The sequence below is a fragment of the Trichosurus vulpecula genome, chromosome 3 (assembly GCF_011100635.1).
Source record: "Trichosurus vulpecula isolate mTriVul1 chromosome 3, mTriVul1.pri, whole genome shotgun sequence".
NCBI lineage: Eukaryota > Metazoa > Chordata > Mammalia > Diprotodontia > Phalangeridae > Trichosurus > Trichosurus vulpecula.
In genome coordinates, this window is record NC_050575.1 from 153,214,953 (window position 1) to 153,229,117 (window position 14,165).

General features: G+C 44.2%; 1 pseudogene; it reads right to left on the reverse strand.

Moving 5' to 3' along the window:
- Positions 1-13,418: 13,418 nt before the first annotated feature.
- LOC118844505 lies at positions 13,419-13,853 on the reverse strand (annotated as a pseudogene).
- Positions 13,854-14,165: the final 312 nt, after the last annotated feature.

The window sequence follows — 14,165 nt, forward strand, 5'->3', positions numbered from 1 at the left end:
ACCAATCAGAGCCTTCCCTGGTGGCGCAACACCCTTACTGCCAACTAGCCATCTTCCATCTCCACTACTTGGGGTTTTTTCTGGCTTTGTTATTGTATCCCATGTTAAGCCCCAGCAATAGAGAACAGCTGCTTCTGCAGAGCTGAAGAGGCAATTACACATAGATACATCTCTATGTATATGTGTGTAAGGGGACAAGAAGAGTGAGGGAGGGAGAGGAGAGGAAAGGCGGGGGAGAGGGAGGGAGACAGAGAGAGAGAGAGAGAGAGAGAGAGAGAGAGAGAGAGAGAGAGAGAGAGAGAATAGTCAGGGGCTCTGTATAGGCTACAAACAGCCAGAGAAGTCACCCATTCTAGAGACAGGCTAGGGAAAGCAAACATTCTGCCTGTTTCTATCCATGCACATTTTTTCCCTTCTCAAAATGGAAAGAGCAAAACTATAAGTTGCAACACCATAAACTGGTCTTGCCTTCTTGAGGTTTTCATCTTGAAAGCCAGTGAGGTCAGGACATAGGCTGGGATCAGGCTTTGGTCTGTGTTGCTGTTCCACAGTTGAACATCCTAGCTCTTCCTCTGCTTGCCTGGAACACTCAGACACCTCCCTTTCCCTCATAGAATTGTAGAATTATCATAACATGATGAAGTGGAATGAATGTTGAAGTTGGACATGGGTTCAAATCAGAGGCATCCTGGTAAATGTTTATCAACTGGCTCTCCAAAAAAAAATTCTTGACTCATTTTTAATTTTAATCTGTATCATTCATATTTTTCTATCACTCATACATCTAGACTATTAACAAAACAATGACTGAAGCTCTGATTTGCAGAGTTTTTTGACTTCCAAGGCATAAATGTTCACAGTGAAAATTTAACAATTAGCTAAGCTGTAAGAGCTGGCTCTAGCATACTTGTGTTTAAAATGCTGCCTTCAAATACTGACACTTAATGACTGTGTGACCATAGTCAAGTGACAGCTGTTTCTTAAACCATCTAAGCCTCAGTTCCCTCATCTATTAGATGTGGATGATAATGCCTATCTTATTTACCTGTACAGGTCGTTGTGAAGCTCAACTGAGATAAAACACATAAACCATAAAGCGCTAGAGGCATCAGATCCTATTATTAAGATTGTAGAGTAGATATTTTGTATAGAACTGAAAGAAATCCTAGAATTGAATTCTAGAATCTTATAGTCCTTTTATACTGATGATAATAATAGTAACCAGCCTTTATATATAACTCTTTTAAAGTTTTCAAAGTGATTTACGAATATTATCTCATTTCATCCCCACGACAACCCTGGGAGGTAGGTGCTACAATTATCCCCATTTTATGGAAGAGGAAACTGAGACAGACAGAAGCCAAATGGCTTCTCCAGGGTCACATAGCTGGGTAAGGGTCTGAGACCAGGTTTTCTGAATATAGGCCCAGTGTTTTATCTACCTGTCCCTTTACTTTAAACATGGGGAAACAGATCCAGGGAAGAGGAATGACTTCCATACCTAGAGAAAGAGAGGACTGGATGAGTCAGTGTCCAATGGTACATCTAGCTCTGATGTTCTACCACTTTTTTTTTATCAGCCCCAGTCCTATCCCCAGGCCCAGGCCCTGTATCCAGTCTCTAGCTTCATTACCCAGTCTGTGGAAAATCTGACTTAAGCAAAAACTCCTGGAGGAGAAGGTTCAGCTCTAACGCCTGGTTTCGATTATGGTTTACAGCAGCCTTTTCTACAGTAACTCCACAATCCCTCAGCCTGGCTGTACCTAAAAATAGGCATTAGCAAATGGGCTGGCAGGGCTGAAGGGGAAGGGAAAGGCCAGCCAGGTCTCACTGGTGCATTTGGGTCCCTGCCTTTTTCTTGGGTGTTCTGGGTCAGGCTGACCCGTGACATCCATGTAGCTATACCTATGCTCCCAGGTAGAACCAGGGAGGTTTCTGAGAGCCGGGTGCTAAATGTGTGCTCTGTTGATGCACAGTACATGATCAGGGCCCCTCTCCACTTCTAAATGGGTGGCTCTCATTCAGAGGAGCCTCTTTCTTTTTCTTCTTTAATCAGCGTAATCTCAACCCCAGGATGCAGAAAATCAAGTGTCCTCTATTTTGAGATTAGAGAATAAAAGAAGAAACTCCTCCCCCTCCCCAATCTGTTTAAAGTGATACACAGGGGGTATATTCATGCTTTGACTTATTTGATAAAGGAATATGGTAATAACCAAGTCTGATAATTCCCTAGGCACCCCAGCCTCATACTGCTGTCAGCTTAGCAGGGAAATAATTACCTTATGTTCTATCCATTGGAAAGTTGCGCTAAGACATCTAACTCAGGCCTGCCTGCCTGCCTACTAGAAGATGTGGGTCCTGTGTTGGTCCTCTTTATCACTGACATTTACATACTTTACTTTACCCATAGATTTCTCAGATTTCAACATCATAGATTTCAAAGTCTCTCTGAATATGGCCTATGGAAAGCACTCAACAACTTTAGCCAGCTCTAAAGGGAAAACAATCAGTTTAGCTTTTAATTCAATCCCGTTAGCATTTATTAATTGCTTACTCTGAGTCAGGCACTGCATTGGGTTCTGGGGATGCAAAAATTAAAAGGTTCCTGTTCTTAAAGAGCTCACCATTTTTTGGGGGGTGGGGGTGGAGGGTGAATACACAATATTCACAAAATAGCTTTATTTGGGGGTGGAATAATCAGAAAAGGCCTCTTGTAGGAGTTAGTGGTTGAGCTGAGCCTTGAAAGGAGGTAGGGATTCCAAAGATGGAGGTGGGAAGAGAGAATGCTTCAGGGCTAGGCACCGACCTGGGTAAAGGCTCAGACATGGAAGACGGAATGCTGTCTGTGGGGAACAGCAAGTGGACCCATTTAAATGGAGTATAGAGTACATGAGGAGAAATAGTGGGAAATGAAAGGTCTTCAGTAAATATTCCATGCCTGCCAGAGTCTCTCTGAAGCACATGTCTCTTCATCTCCCAGAAGTGTTCAGTGTCACAGTTTTTTCTCCTTCATCTGGACCATAGTTATAGTTGTGGTCTTTCTAGTCCAGGGTTCTGTCTTTCAGGAAATTGGAGTTTGTTGTCCTCTATGACATCACCCTACAGGTTATAATGTGCCCTAGACAGCTCAAATTTCCCCTTAGATTGCCTTAGAAATCTTTTTCCCCACTCAGGTCAGCCTCCTATATACGCCTCACTATAGCAGAGAGATGACTCTGGCTCCTAGATCCTTGCTGTGTCAGTGGAGTAAAAACTCTAGTACTTACACCAACCTGTGAAGGCTTTGAGGGTGGGCCTAGTGATGAACCATGTGTCTCTCCACTCAAGAACAAACTAAGTTTGGAGAGGCTCCTCACCAAGTGATTGTTTTTTTCTGCTGCAACAATTCATACAGACCATTGAATAAGGCACAAAGGGTCTAAAATCTGGGTCAGCTGAGAGAATGCCCTCAGTAACACAATCATGGAACCTTGAAGCATTGACATATGGATCAATTATCCAAGTATTTATCCAAACAGTTCTTGAAGCCTTTTGTGTTTCTATTTTGGGCTGTCTTAGTGTAATGAGCTTTTTGTCCATTCACTTCCTGCTGTATGAAGTAACCCAGATTTGATTCCTTCTGTATGAAGTGACACACTTGCTTTTGTTTACTCCAAAATGACTTCTGAGCTTCAAGGTGACTTCCTGAGTTCTAGCATTTTGAGGTTTGGTGGCCAAGTGTAAGTTATATCTGTCTCTGTCTCTTTCTCTCCACCCTCTTCATGATTTTATAGACTTGAATAATATCCTCGCCATAGCCCTTACCTGTATGGTCTGAAGAGATATTATTGTTTTAGTTTCTGCTTGGTCGGTCCTCCATCTTCTTGAGATTTTTGGAACTTCCATGGAAGTATACTGTCTTAAAAACCAGAAGTCCCGGGTTCAAATCCTGCCTCTGATGCCTGTGTGACCTTGGGTAAGGCACTTAACCCCACTGGGCTTCACACTGCAAAATGAAGGGGTTGCTCTAGATGACCTTTCTCCAAGGTCCCTTTCAGCTCTGAATCTTCATGATCCTATCAACTGTGGAACAAACTCACCTCTGTGATGTCTTTCTTCAGCCCCATGTGGCAGAACTGCATTCCATTATGTTCCAGGCAAGAGGTAAAGTCAAAATGAGCACATTGGAAGTAAGCTTAGAGCTGCCTAAGAGTATGGGGACTCAGCTCATTCCAGGCCAATGCACAGAGGGCAGAGGCTTTGGAAAGTTCCAATTCCTAGTAGCCACGGTTGCATTCCATGAGGGTGAAGCGGGCAATTCCCACTCACTGCTCTCTGGCCTCTTCTTACCTGATTCTCTAAAGAGCTCCACTTTCTATTCCAGTTTGGGGTGGGCAGAGCTCAGTTTTTGAGGGAGGGTCTTTTGGGAACGATTTTCAGCAGAAGAAGAATACTTCAAACAAGATTCTGCCCTGACACCAAATTGTTCATTAAAACTAAACCCACAAAGCAAGTCGCTCCCTGTTTCCTGCTCCCTTCCAGGCAGTGCCCACCCGCCCTTGGGAAACAGCTAGGAGCTCTGCACAGGTGTTTAAATAAATAGCAGCAAATAAACTCCCGTGCCCGTTAAAGACAGCTCCCAGAATTTAAAGGGACACATAATCACTCCTAATAAATATCCAGGGCAGACAGCCAGATGTCGCTGATGGCAAACACCATCATTGGCATGGAAAGGAGAATTCACCCTCTTTGCCCTAATTTCCTTCCACCTCCTTGCCGTCATTTTCAGGACTGACTTTCCAAACTGTCTCTATTAATGCATTTGAGGGGCTTGGGGTGAGGGTGTGGGATGGGGGTGGGGATGAGACAATTTGCATGTGCATAGTTGTGATTAGTGGCCAGTGGGGGAGCCCTTAGGAATGCCAAGGGTTGCTAGCATCCCTCTTGACTTTTTGGCCCCTCAGCATGATCCTGGAGCCTATTAGGCCAGGGTTCAGCATCTCAGCCTGCAATGACACCTCAGGCTTTTGTTCTCCCGGAGCCAGGTGACAGGGTGCTGACCGGGGCAAATCCCATGGAAACAGGCTTCTAGAAGGTTTGGCCAAGGTTGCCTATCCCTGAGAGGCTGCATGGTGTGCTGAGAAGAGCATAGGATTTGGAATTACGAGATACACCTTCAAATCCCAGCCTTGTTATTTACAAGCTATATGAATTTGGGTAAGTCACTTAACTTCTAGATCCCAAATATCTTCTCTGTAAAGTAAGAGTGTTGAACTAGATGACCTCTGGGGTCCCTTTCAACTATATAATCCCATGATTATAACTCTAGGTGGAGCAGGTGGTATAAATCCACATTAGTATGAATGTGGTGAGGCTCCAGAGAATCCAGGAAGGATCTTTATGTCTACCTCAAAGGACCTTTCTCTCATCTGGATTCTCATATTACCTTGCTTGTACCCCTCATGGCATTTATCACATTGCATATGGGTATTTGTGTCCACCTATATAGACAATTTCAGACTGTCAGAGCTGAAAGGGATCCAGAGGTTATCTAGTACCAGGGATTCTTAACAGGGAGTTCATGAATTAAAAAAAAAATAACTATTTTAATACAATTGGTTTTCTACATTTTTCCACTTTATTGGTTTTCTTTTGTATTTTCTACATATTTTATTTTATGTATTTAAAATTATTTTGAGAAGGAACCCATTAGCTTCACCTGACTCCCAAACGTCCAAGACACATAAAACGATTATGAAACCTTGGTCTAATCCACAATCTCTTTACTTTTTTTAATAGAAGTGGAAACTCAGACACAGAATGGGAAAGTGATCTGCCCTAAAGTTGCCAGGTCTCCTGACACTTAATCCAGTGATCTTCTCATCCAGACACACTGTCCTTTCTACTAGATGGTAACCTCCTTCAGAGCAGGGACAATGCTTTCTTCCTTCTTGTACACATAGTACAGTAATGCTGAAATTGGGTTGGGGAGGAGGGGGCTTGGCACAAATCCTGCCTCTGACTTCTATTAATTGTATGACCTTGGATAAATCCTCTTCCTTCTGAGCCTCATCTATAAAATGGGGTTAATAATGCCTGTAGGACATACCTCACAGGGCTATCATGGGGAATCAAATAAATCTTGAAGTTAAAGTGCTTTACAAACTTTAGAATTCTTTGGAAATGTCAGTTGTGATTATTAATTTTCCCATGGTCCCCAGGATGAAGCCTCACACAGGACAGATGCTCAATGAATATTTGCTAAATTGAATCAAATCCAGTATTTTCATTGGACATTAGAGAATTGGGGGTGGGAGGAGAAGAGAGAAAATATTTTTCTCTTGCATCTCAAAGATCCCATGGGCCCAGGGAAAGCAAGAGGAAGCTCTGACTGCCCTCTGATCAGAAGAGCACTTATCGTGGGCTCTACTGCCTAACTCAGATACAGCCCATAGGCCTCTCTTGTTAATGGTTCAAACTTTGATTTTTTTTAATATTGTAAGTGACTTATGTCTGAGCTGATGAGTGGTTTTTGTTATAGATGAGAAATCAGACCACTTAACTCGTGCTATCTTTGGACTACCCAAATGATCATACTATCTGTGAAAACCCATTTCTGACCCTTCTCAAATTGGAGAGTAAGATGGCTCAATCTGTGGGCTGGGTAGGAATGGGACTATCACAGTTGGACCTACAGACTTCTGTGCCTTATTAAGAAAATATGCCATCCTTCTTCTCTGAATCAAGGAAGTATCCAAAGTAGAGCAGGAGAATGAACAAGCCCCAAATGGTGCAGTCAAAGCAACTGAAGGCATGGTGGGGGAAAAGCTGGAACAGGTCTCCACTGCACACAGCTTTTTCTATCTTTGTTAATAAGCCGTGGTTGGGGCGACCCACAGAGAATTGCTTTCAGCTGCTTGCAGGCAAAATAACAAGGAGGGTCAAGTGTGGCTGAGTTACAAGATGCCATAGGGTTGAGAAGTTTCAGACAGTGCCAGTGGCCCATAAAATGCCCAAATCTGGGACTGTGAGCTTCTCTTGACTGCGCAGCAATAGGTAGTCCAGTTCCTGAAACTTGAGACCAAATCCTGAGCTATACTCCTCACATTTCTAGAGAGAATTTTATTTTTAAGAAAAAAATTTTTCAAAGTGCCTTCCCATTTACTAAATCTTTTGATCCTCACAGTGATCTTGGAAGGAGGTAGGCGCAATATTTGAGAGAAGACCAAATTGAGGCCCAAATAAAGCACACCATTTAACCAGGATAATATAGAGATAGCAACAGGGACTCAGCATTCAAGTCTCCTAATTCTCAGTCTGGTGTTTTTGCCAGTGGACCCCGTCACCTTCTGGAGAGAGGTGGCCAGAGAGAATGGGCAGAAAAACTGATATCGAGGAGCCACCTTCCCATTTTCTCTTGGCGAGGAAGGTAGAGACCCTGCTTGTGGGAGAGAGATGCTACTGGAGCTAAGGGCCCCACCCCTGCTCCCCTCCCCTTAGCTCTCCTGAGGAAAATGGAATGGGCTCAGATCAGTCCTGCTTTTTAAGAAGGGGGCAGCAATCATGGAGCAGAGTTATTTTCCTGGGGACCTCCAGTTAGTCAGTCAGTTGCTATTCCTGAGCAGACCGGTCCTTTCCTTTCCACAGCCAAAATGAAACCCTTCCTTCTCTGAATTCCTCAGCCTTCCATTAGTGGTTGTGTTTGTGGATAATAGCTATAATGAGGAGCCAATAAAAAAAATCCAGAATTAGCTGCCCGTCCTCTCCTTAACCCTTCAACACTGAGATACTGCCAAAGCTGGCTGGAGCCTTAATGATTTCGACACAGGGCCGAGCGGCCAGAGCCCAACATTTCTATTACGGCTGGATTATTTAATCCCCATTAGTTAAAAACGCTGGGCTACCAGCCAGTAGCCGAGGAAAATAAGTGGTGACAGGTAAAAGAAAAATAACCTCCCAGTCGCTCCTTGAGCCACTTCAAAGCCTGAGGCGCTGCTGGGTAATTTAGACCTAATGAAACCTCGTGTCAGAGAAAATTATTTAGCCAAAGATTCCCTCCGCCCTGCTCAGGGATGGTCCAGATGCTGAGCTCTCGAGGTCCATAATTCTCCCTCTGTAATTAAAACAGAACTAAGTAAATACCTTGTCTGGTAAGATCTACTACAGGGACTGGCTTATTGCTTCCATTTTGAGCGGCAAGACTGGGCTTCAAGTGCCAATGAGCCTGGGATGTCTTGGAAAGATCTGTTCTCTGCCTATGGATAAAGGAAGACTTTCTCTCTCTTTCTCTCTCTCTCTCTCTCTCTCTCTCTCTCTCTCTCTCTCTCTCTCTCTCTCTCTCTCTCTCCCTCTTTCCCTCCCTCTCTCTCTTTTCTTTTATTGGGGGGTGGGAGTGGGGAGAGACTCTCCCTTTTTATATTTAGAATCTCATTTAAGCAATTGACAAACATCATTATTCCCAACCAGCTTTTGCCCTCAAGGCTGTTTAATGGAATCCTCCAGTTTCCTGCCAAGCCCAGCCTGGATCACTCAGGTTGATCTCTTTAAAAGCCCAATCTGAGAACAAGGGAAGTAGTCCCTGGCCTGAAAGATCAGGAGCTGTGCTGCTTTGGGGAACAGAATGGAGACACACATGAGCACTAGCAGACTAGCACTGAGCTGTGAGGTTTGCAGAAAAGTGTCATCCCCCGCCCCATTCCTGTCTGGTGCCTTGTTGACATCCTTTTTATCCTCAGTAACAGGAGTGCTGGAAGCACACAGAGAGAGAACAGAAAGATTCACTTTCTTCAAAGCCCAGAGGCTGGGCTGGTGGGACCAACTTGACTGATTGGGAAGCCCCAGGCTCTGCTCTTGAGACAAAATGGTACAGTCAAGTGAACAATAGATTGGGTTTGGATTGCTGTGTGTGTGACCCAGGGCAAGTTGCTTAGTCTCTCTGTCCCTTAGTTTCCTCATCTGTAAAATGGTCCCTTCAGCTCTAAATGATGCTATGATCTCAATTCTACCCCTCGATCTGGTTTTAACACAAACAAGGCATTTATTGCCAAGAGGTAGCTAGGTGGCTCAGTGGATAGAGTGCCTGGGTAGGAGTCAAGAAGACCTGAGTTCAAATCTAGCCTTGGACACTTACTAGCTGTGTGACCCTGGGCAAGTCATTTAACCCTGTTTACCTAAGTTTCTTCATCTATCAAATGAGCTGGAGAAGAAAATGGCAAACCATTCTAAATACATCTTTGCCCAGAAAACTCTAAATGGGGTCAAGAAGAATTTGACACAACTGAACAACAACAAGCATTTAACCTCGATAGTCTTCAGTTTCCTCATCTGTTGGCCTATAACCTCTAAGGCACTTCTACCTCCAAATCTACCGCTTTCAGATCTCTCCACCAGCCCACTTCCCCAAGGTGACCTCAGTGCTGGAAAGCTGGCAGCATGTGCTTTGTTTTTCTGGTTCTGAGAGAGAGGTATATGCAAACCAAGGTCCACAAAGATGGGCATTTTAGGTGGCATGTGAGATGGGGATGGAGGATGCCCAGCCCTACGACTTCTAGCTCTTTGGGGCTCATGGATCAGAAGCAATACCGCATCACCTTTCTTTATTCTGGAATGGTCTATGTCGGTCACCTTGTGTGTGATATGATACAGGTCTGCTTGGACAAAGTAGGGATGGTAAGAAGAATGCGGCCTAGTCTTGGGCTCTTCTTACTTCCAGGAAACACAAGTCCTATGGTTCCCTCTGGCCTAGGGTTAAACAATAAATATCTCTCAGGGCCCAATTAGTAAAAGGAGATTCTGGAGCAGGTGAGACAGTAAGGAATTCTCCTCCTCCTCCTCTTCCTCCTCTTTCTCCTCCTCCTTATCTTGGGGTTCAAGGCAACCCTGCCTTTGAGAGAGTTGCCCTAAAAGTTGTAGGTAGCACAATGGATCAAATGCTAGTTCTGGATTCAGGAGTTCAAATCCTGCCTCAGGAACTTATTATCTGTGTGACCTTGGGCAAGTCATTTAACCTCTCTTTGCCTTAGTTTTCTCAACTATAAAACGGGGGTAATAGTAGCACCTATCTCCCGGAGTTGTTGTGAAGATCAAATGAAATCATGTTTGTAAAGTGCTTAGCATAATGCTTGGCACATAGTAGGTGCTTAGTAAACGCTTTTGTTCCTTCCCTCATAGGATCATAGAATCAGAGCTAGAAGGAACCTTAAAGGCCCCTGAATATAACCCCTTCATTTAATTTAATTTATTCATTTCAATGAACAAACATTTATTTTCTTTCCTTCCCATCCCTCCTCCTCATTCCAACTGAAAAAAAAGAGAAAAAAAAACAAAACCCTCGTAACAAATATGCATAATCAAATAAAACAAATTCCTGCATTTGCCATGTTCAAAATTATACGTCTCATTCTGCAGCTTGAATCCATTGCCTCCCTCCGGGAAGCGGGTAGCAGGCCTCATCATCATCCCTCTGGAATCCATGCTAGCCGTTGAATTGATCAGAGTGCTTAAGTCTTTCAAAGCTGTTGTTTTTCTTTATAATGTTGCTGTTATTGTATAAATTGTTCTTTTAGTTAGGCTCACTTCATTTTCCCCAAGTTCAGACCATACAAAGGATTTGGGAAAGTGTTTCATTTTCCACATGAGGGAACTGAGTCTCAGAGAAGTCGAGTTACTTGTTACTTGTCTCACTTCACCCAGTCAGGGTCCGAGGTAGGATTTGAACCCAGGTATTCCTGACTCCAAGTCTGGGACTTCCTCCAACGTGCCGGGCTACCTACTGCTCTGGGTTTGACCGAAAGGGCTGGATAAGCTTGATTCCCTCTCAGGGTGAAGTCAAGCAGCTCGGTTGAATAAATGAAAGCTCATTGACCAGGGTCAAGTGGAGTAGGCTGCTGTCTGGGAGGTGCAGTTTGAGGCACGCTGAGAGGGGGTTTCCCTGTCCCCAGAGTATATCCCCCATTGAAGTTTCACCTTTTGAAATTCATTTCTTGGCTTAAACAAACTAAGAATCATAGAATCTATAAAGCACTTTCTCTGATAATTGAATAGCTGCCATAGAGAAAAGCAAATCTTGTCTATGATATATGGTCCCAGAGGTCAGACAGAGGAACAATAGATAGAAGTTAAGAGGAGGCAGGTCTCAGTTCAATATGAGAAGTAACTGCCTGATAGTTAACTCTCCAACTGTGGAACCAATTGCTTGGTAAAATAGTGAGCTACCCTAAATAGAGGCAGGATGGAACCTTGTGGGGTGGTGGTGGTGGTGGTGGGGCGGGGGGGGGGGGCTGTGGCAAGGATTCCTACAGTGTGTGGTAGGTTAGACTTAATACCCTCTAAGACCCCTTTGAGCTCTGAAAGTTTATGATTCTACTAATCTATAATTAGTTTATCAAAATAACCTTAGACATGGAGTTTTTAACTTTTTGTGTGTCATAGACTCCTTTGGCAGTCTGATAAAGCCTGTGTACTTCTTTTTGGAGTAATAATTTTAAATGCATAAAATTAAATACATAGGATACAAAGGAACCCAATTATACTGAAATACAGTTGTCAAAAATTATTTTGTTAAGTTTTCAGACCTAAGGTTAAGAACTCCTACTTAGAGGAACTCCAGAGAGCAAGACCCAGGAGGGGATGGAGGCAGGTACATTTTGATCAAGAGAAAGATTCAGAGATTACAGCCCTGAATTGTTCTGGGCTTCTGGACTCATTATGAGGACACTGGGCCTCTGAGGAAGACAGGCACTGGAGAAAATCTGTTCATTTTCCTGGGAGTAACTTTGGGAATGAGGGTTACAAGGAAAACCTGGCTTCTACCTTAGAAGTGTCCAAGTCAATGTGAAATGGTAGAAAGAATATTGACTTAAGGATCAGAGGATTTGAGGTCAAACCCTGAATGTGCTTTTTACTATCTATTTGGCCCCAAGTAAGGCACAGACCCTCTTTGGGCTTTGGTTTTCCCATGCTGTGGTTGTTCAGTCGTGTCTGACTCTTCATGTGGACCATACCGTTCATGGGGTTTTCTTGGCAAAGATACCGAGAGTGGTTTGCCATTTGCTTCTCTAGATTAAGGTGAGTAACTTGCCCAGGCTCACGCAGCTAGTGAATGTCTGAGTCTGGATTTGAACTCAGGTCTTCCTGACTCCAGGCCTGGCACTCTATCCACTGAGCCATCTAGCTGCCTTGGTTTTTCCCATACTAAATATAAAATGGGGAGACTGGACTAGACTATTCCTAAGATCCCTTTAGGATCTAAGAGAAAGAGGAGAGGCAGAAGATGAGCATCCCATTGCTGAGGGTGACTATTCATTTTCCTTCTGGTTTTTCTACTTGTCAGCCCAAGTCACAATAAGGTATCTCCATGGGTTGGGGGCAGCACAATTGAACATTGTGTGTCGGATTTAACAATGGTCACACCTGGACCCCTTTTGACACAGAAACATGAGGCTCTGGTGCCTTTGCCTGCTAGCTTCTAGATGAATGCTGGTCTGTGGGCACTCATCTATGGCTTAAGACCCTGATGCAAGGCTTAATCTGGGGCTTCCCTTATGAGGCCATGCCCTTCTGAGTCCTACTGGCCAGGAGGAGAGATGGATTTGCAGCATCGTTGCAGGACCAATGGAGAGATACCATGGCACAGTAAAAGAAGAACAAATCTCAGATATAGAAGATGGGTTTTAGATCTTGTCTCTAATGCTTATTAGCTGAATGACTTCACTTGGTATAGTGAAGTTGTCAAGTTGTCACATCCTGTCATTTCTACCTGAGTGACATCTTTCTTACACACGTCCTTCTCTCCTCCGACACTTCCCCCACCCTAGTGTGGGACTTTGTCATCTCACACCTGCTTGGTCTCAGCCATCTGGTTAGTCTCTTTACCTCAATTCTCTCCCTGCTCCAGTCTATCCTCCACTCAACTGTCAAATCAATCTCTTCCTAGAGCACAGGTCTGACCATGTCACCCCCTCTTAGTCAATAAATCTCAGTGACTCCCTGTCCTTCCAGGATTAAATATAAAATCCTCTGTATTTTAAAGCTCTTTATAACTGGGCCCTTTCCTATCTTACAGTCTTCTTAGACTTGACTCCCGTGCATATACTCTGTGATCTGGTGTAATCGGCCTCCTTGTGGTTCCTTCAATGAGATTCCATCTCCTGACTTTGGACATTTTCACTGGCTGGCTGCCATGCCTAGAATGCTTTCCCTCCTCATCTCTACCTCTTGGCTCCTTCTGCATCTTGGAACCCCAAGTTTCCTTCAAAACAACTCAATACCACATCTCAGGTGAGGCTGCTCCTGATCCCTCTCACCTACCCTTCCCAGATGCTAGTGTCTATCTTTGCCCTCCATTCCTTTGCATTTACTTTTTGATAGTTATAAGAATTATTTTTTTTTCCAAGTGAACCTTTAATCTCTCTGAGGGATGGACAGGCCTTGGCCCACCTTTAGGTGTACCACACAAAGCCATAGTTAGTATGGACCCGCTCCTCATTGGTCCGTAGACTGTACAGCTCACCCACAGTTGAAGGCACCCATCGGGTAGTATGGAAGACAGACTCATCCACCTTCCAGCCAAGAACATCTTTCATGATTATAGCCTCCTCCTCCAGGTTCTCTCTCAACATACGCAGCTTCCTCCGATCCTCCTCTGCCTGCAACAGTGGCATCAATGAAATTCAGTCTTCCAAGTCTTCAATCAGCCAACGTCTTCATTCTCGGTTCCACTTCATCATGCCCCAGTGGCCAAACAACAGCGTCCCGATACCAATGGCAAACATGCTATAGCCCGAAATTCCCCGACGGGGCAGGTTCCGCTTGTAATCCATGGGACCATAGCCCCCTGGAGGGGGCATGTCCTGTTTCACCTTGGATGCCGCCATCTTGCCGGCCCAAGGCCTAGTTATGAGAATTATAATGATATGTTTATATGTTGTCTCCTGTGATAGAATGTAAGCTCCTTAAGGGCAGGGTCTATTTCATTTTGGTCTTTGTAACCCTAGCACCTAGTACAGTGCCTGACCCATTTTTTGTGGTGGTTCAGTCATTTTTCAGTTGCCTACCACTCTCTGTGACCCCATTTGGGATTTTCTTGGGAAAGATACTGGAGTAGTACACCATTGCCTTCTCCAGCTCATTTTATAAATGAGGAACTGAAGCAAATAGGGTTAAGTGACTTGCCCAGGGTCACACAG